Here is a 5,904-nt window from a genome sequence, read left to right as displayed (position 1 = left end):
TACCAGGAACTGTCTGACAGTTATACCCTCTACACTATCTCCCATCAAACACTCCCAGGACAGGGACAGCATGGGGTTAGATGCAGAGTAAAGCTTCCTCTACACTATCTTCCATCAAACTCTCCCAGGACAGGGACAGCATGGGGCTAGATGCAGAGTAAAGCTTCCTCTACACTATCTCCCATCAAACTCTCCCAGGACAGGGTCAGCACGGGGCTAGATGCAGAGTAAAGCTTTCTCTACACAATCTCCCATCAAACACTCCCAGGACAGGGACAGCACAGGGTTAGATACAGAGTAAAGCTCCCTCTACACTGTCCCCATCAAACACTCTGTATCTAATATTTCAAAACTGCTGTAGTTCTCCCTTCCAAAAGAGGTGGTAGCAGCTGCTCGAATTAAGTGTTTTTGGATTGCCAGGCTACTTATTTCAGATGAGTACTTTAATTGAATTGCTACAGTGAGGAGACAAATTGGATTCTTAATGAATAGAGTACTAGCCAAGAGCAAAACTATTTTCTCCTCATTATGTTAATTGATTTTTTTATTACTATTAGGTACTGGTAAGAATGATGAATCTCTTTTTGAAAACAGCTGGTGTGATTTTGACTCCAGTTTAATGTTTGTTCAAAGGTGGCACTCCCAGTGCTATCCCAGGACAGCTGGGATTAGATACAGAGTAAAGCTCTCTCTACTCTGTTAAACTGAAATTAAAGCTCTCTCTCCACTGACCCCATCAAACACGCCAGGACAGAGGCAGCACAAGGTTAGATACAGAGTAAAGCTTTCTCTACACACACACACACACGGCCCAACAGCGTCCCTTTCAGCCCATCACTGTCTGTGATAGCCTCTGTCTGGAGATGACAGTTCGACACAATGATACTTACTCAGTTCCGAAGAAGATTGAAATGTTGAATCGATGTGTCTCTCTTTTTTCTCATCCACCCACAGGATAGTAGCGCCGCTGGCTAGGCCAGCATTTATTGCTCGTCCCTAGTTGCCCCTTGAGAATGTGGGAGGTGAGCTGCCTTCTTGAACCACTGCAGACCACCTGCTGAGGGTTGACCCACAATGCTGTTAGGGAGGGAGTTCCAGGATTCCAATCCAGCAACAGTGAAGGAATGGCGATGTATTTCCCAGACAGGATGGTGAGTGGCTTGGTTGGGGGAACTTGCAGAGGGTGGTGTTCCCATATATCTGCTGCCCTCATCCTCCTAGATGGAAGTGGCCATGGATTTGGAAGGTGCTGCCTGAGGACCTTTGGTAAATTGCTGCAGTGCATCTTGTAGCTGGTACACACTGTTGCTACTGAGCGTCGGTGGTGGAGGGAGGGGATGTTTGTGGATGTGGTATCAATCAAGCGGGGGCTACTTTGTCCCTGGATGGTGTCGAGCTTCTCGAGTGTTGTTGGGGCTGCCCCTATCTAGGGGCAAGTGGGGAATGTTCCATCACAATTCTGACTTGTGCCTTGTTGATGGTGGACAAGCTTTGGGGACCCAGAAGGGGAGTTACTCGCTGCAGTATTCCTAGTCTCTGAGCTGCTCTTGTAGCCACTGAGTTTATGTGGAAAGTCCAGTTGAGTTTCTGGTCAATGGTAACCCCCAGGATGGGGGACTCAGTGATGGTAACACCATTGAATGTCAAGGGACAGTGGTTAGAGTGTTCACAGCCTGGTATTTGTGTGGCGTGAATATTTTTTGCCACTTATCGGCCCAAGCCAGGGTATTGTCTAGAACTTGTTGCATCCCTCTCCCCACTGTTGGCTCAGTAGAAGTGCCAATTCATTCATCTTATTGTTATCAATCATATTGTAGACAAAGTAGATTATTGATTTTATTTGTAATAGTTCCAGGCAGATCTGGAAGGGATGAGGTTCGACATTGTTCTGCATAAAGGCAGTGAGGTAGATCACTGTAGGGTGCCAGCTTAGACTCAGCGCTTAAGTCTCATGTTGGGGTTCACAATGATCAGAGATGGAATTGCTGACTTAGCCATACCAGACCCCCTCCTGTTCCTGTGCGGCATGGACTGAGGCATGCCTTGACAAAACTGTTGGGGCAGGGAGCCAAGAATAAGACTGTGGTTCCAATCAGAGAGTGGCAGATGGGGTTTAATTTAGATAAATGGAAAGGCAAATCAGGGCAGGACTTACACACATAATGGTAAGGTCCTGGGGAGTGTTGCTGAACAAAGAGATCTTGCAGTGCAGGTTCATAGCTCCTTGTGAACGTAGAGTTATAGGTAGATAGGATAGTGAAGAATGTGTTTGGTATATTAGATTAGATTACTTACAGTGTGGAAACAGGCCCTTCGGCCCAACAAGTCCACACCGACCCGCCAAAGCACAACCCACTCAGACCCATTCCCGTCTTCACCTAACACAATGGACAATTTAGCATGGCCAATTCACCTAACCTGCACATTTTTGGATTGTGGGAGGAAACCAGAGCACCTGGAGGAAACCCACGCAGACAAGGGGAGAATGGGCAAACTCCACACAGACAGTCACCTGAGGCAGGAATTGAACCCGGGTCTCTGGCTCTGACAGGCAGCAGTGCTAACCACTGTGCCACCGTGCCGCCCACTATGCTTTCCTTTATTGGTCAGAGTATTGAGTACAGGAGTTGGGAGGTGTTGTTGCGGCTGTACAGGACATTGGTGAGGCCACTTTTGGAATATTACATGCAGTTCTGGTCTCCTTCCTATCGGAAGGATGTTGTGAAACTTAAAAGGGTTCAGAAAAGATTTACAAGGATGTTGCCAGGGTTGGAGGATTTGAGCTCTTGGGAGAGGTTGAATAGGATGGGGCTGTGTTCCCTGGAGCATTGGAGGCTGAGGGGTAACATTTTCAAGATTGATAAAATCATGAGGGGCATGGATAAGGTGAATAGCCAAGGTCTCTTCCCCAGGGTAGGGGAGTCCAAAGCTAGAGTGCATTGGTTTAAGGTGAGAGGGGAGAGATTTAAAAGGGACCTAAGGGGCAACTTTTTCACACAGAGGGTGGTAAGTGTATGATATGAGCTGCCAGAGGAAGTGGGGGAGGCTGGTACAATTACAGCATTTAAAAGGCATCTTCAAGGGTGCATGAATCAAAAGGGTTTAGAGGGATAAGGCAAAATGCTGGCAAATGGGACTAGATTAATTTAGGATGTCTGTTCAGTATGGATGAGTTGAGCTGCAGGGTCTGTTTCCATGCTGTGCATCTCTGTGACTCGATGACTGCAGAATGCTGCAGAGTGTCTTTGTATTTGACTCAGAAAAGGTCAGCCCCACACGTGAATAGGAAGCCATTGGGAAGGCAAGTGGAATACCTGACTTTGTTATCCCAAGGGAAATTGTGAGCAAGTCTTGCTACACCTGTATGGGTGAGACCCCACCTTGTTTTGGGATTCTTCCTTAAAGATGGGCATACTTGTACTGACGGCTGTTCACGGAAGGTTCCCTTGACTGTCCTTCTCAGTTGAAGGGGTTTGTCTAATGAGGGAAAAGTGGGGCTGAATGGCCTCTGCTTGTTCCTACTCCTTGCATTCAAACATATCCTGCAGAGCATGGATAGTGCTATTTCTTTGCTACTGCAAACGTTCCGTTCTGAAAATCTTCTCTGAACTGAACTGAACTGTTGCTTAATGGAATACATCAAAGCAGCACTTCTCCGAGGACAAGTGAACCTTTAGTGCAGCGAATATCTCCAGCCCAACAAATTAGGCTCCAATCTCTGTTGAATTTCAGCATCATGCAGCCTTCATTAATCAATCCCCTATTTTTTTGATTATGCTCGCGATGAGTGAAATGTCTTACTATTTTCTGCTAATGGAACTCATTATTCCATGCACAGCGTGGACACAGGTCTGTAACAACTGAAGTGCATTTATCTCACCTTGGAAACTACCAGTCAATCACTTTAGCCGGGGTTTGATTTCCAACACATTGGTTAGTTCCCGTCGCCTGCTGGCTCTCTATAATGAACAATTTTGGGAGCAAAAAGCCTATCACTTAGGTGATTGAGGTGTACAAGTTGGGTAGCATCCAAACCCCCTTGGCTTTATCCCAAAAAACTCACTGTCTCATAGACTCATAGAGTCACAGAGATGTACAGCACGGAAACAGACCCTTCGGTCCAACCCGTCCATGCTGACCAGATATCCCAACCCATTCTAATCCCAACCCATTCTAGTCCCACCTGCCAGCACCCGGCTCATATCCCTCCAAACCCTTCCTATTCATATACCCATCCAAATGCCTTTTAAATGTTGCAATTGTACTAGTCTCTACCACTTCCTCTGGCAGCTCATTCCATACATGCACCACCTTCTGTGTGAAAATGTTGCCCCTTAGGTCCCTTTTATATCTTTCCCCTCTCACCCTAAACCTATGCCCTCTAGTTCTGGACTCCCCCACCCCAGTGAAAAGACTTTGTCTATTTATCCTATCCATGCCCCTTCATGATTTTATAAACATCTGTAAAGGTTCCCTCAGCTTCCAAAACTCCAGGGAAAACAGCCCCAGCCTATTCAGCCACTCCCCATAGCTCAACTCTCCAACCCTGGCAACATCCTTGTAAATCTTTTCTAAACCCTTTCAGTTTTCACAACATCTTTCCGATAGGAGGGAGACCAGAATTGCTCACAATATTGGCCGAACCAATGTCCTGTACAGCCACAACATGACCTCCCAACTCCTGTACTCAATACTCTGACCAATAAAGGAAAGCATACCAAACGCCTTCTTCACTATCCTCTCTTCCTGCGACTCCACTTTCAAGGAGCTATGAACCTGCACCTTCTACATCGGCAGAGGGGTCATCGAGTCATACAACATGGAAAGAGACCCTTCGGCCCAACTCGTCCATGCTGACCAGGTGTCCCAAACTAAACTAGTCCCGTTTGCCCGCAATTGGCCCGTATCCTGGTAGACCTTTCCTATTCTTGTACCTGACTGAATGTTTTTTAAATGTACCTGCACCTCCCACTTCCTCTGGCAGTTCATTCCATTCACCAACCACCTTCGGTGTGAAAACGTTAGCCCTCAGGTCCCTATCTATTCTTCCTCCTCTCATCTTGAAATTATGCTCGAAATAAAAAACCGAAAGAACTGTGGATGCTGTCAATCTGAGGAAGTTTGACTTCACCCAGAATGTTAACTCTGCTTTTTCTCCACAGATGCTGACAGATCAGCTGAGCTTTTCCAGTAATTTCTGTTCTTGTTTCAAATTATGCCCTCTAGTTTGGAACTCCCCTACCCTAGGGGGGAAAAAAAACCCTTTTCTATTCACCTTATCTATGCATATTTCTGTAAACCTCTGTAAGGTCACCCCTCAGCCTCCTACACTCCAATTAAAAAAGTCCCAGCCTATCCAGCCTCTCCTCAGAGCACTGAGTATTGAAGTTGGGAGGTCATGTTGTGGCTGTACATGATATTGGTTAGGCCACTTTTGGAATATCGTGCGCAATTCTGGTCTCCTTCCTATCGGAAGGATATTGTGAAACTTGAAAGGGTTCAGAAAAGATTTACAAGGATGTTGCCAGGGTTGGAGGATCTGAGCTATAGGGAGAAGTTGAACAGGCTGGGGCTGTTTTCCCTGGAGTGTCAGAGGTTGAGGGGTGACCTTATAGAGGTTTATAAAATCATGAGGGGCACGGATAGGGTAAATAGACCAGGTCTTTCCCTGGGGTGGGGGAGGGTTTAGGGTGAGAGGAGAAAGTTAAAAGATACCTAAGGGGCAACTTTTTCACGCAGAGGGTGGTATGGAATGAGCTGCCAGGGAAATGATGGAAGCTGGTACAGTGGCTCAGTGGTTAGCACTGCTGCCTCACAGCACCAGGGTCCCAGGTTCGATTCCAGCCTCGGGCGACTGTCTGTGTTGAGTTTGCACATTCTCCCCGTGTCTGCGTGTGTTTCCTC

This window comes from Chiloscyllium plagiosum, chromosome 48 (assembly GCF_004010195.1).
Source record: "Chiloscyllium plagiosum isolate BGI_BamShark_2017 chromosome 48, ASM401019v2, whole genome shotgun sequence".
NCBI classification, from domain to species: domain Eukaryota; kingdom Metazoa; phylum Chordata; class Chondrichthyes; order Orectolobiformes; family Hemiscylliidae; genus Chiloscyllium; species Chiloscyllium plagiosum.
The sequence above is the reverse complement of the archived record's forward strand: the minus strand, read 5'-3'. Positions refer to the sequence as shown.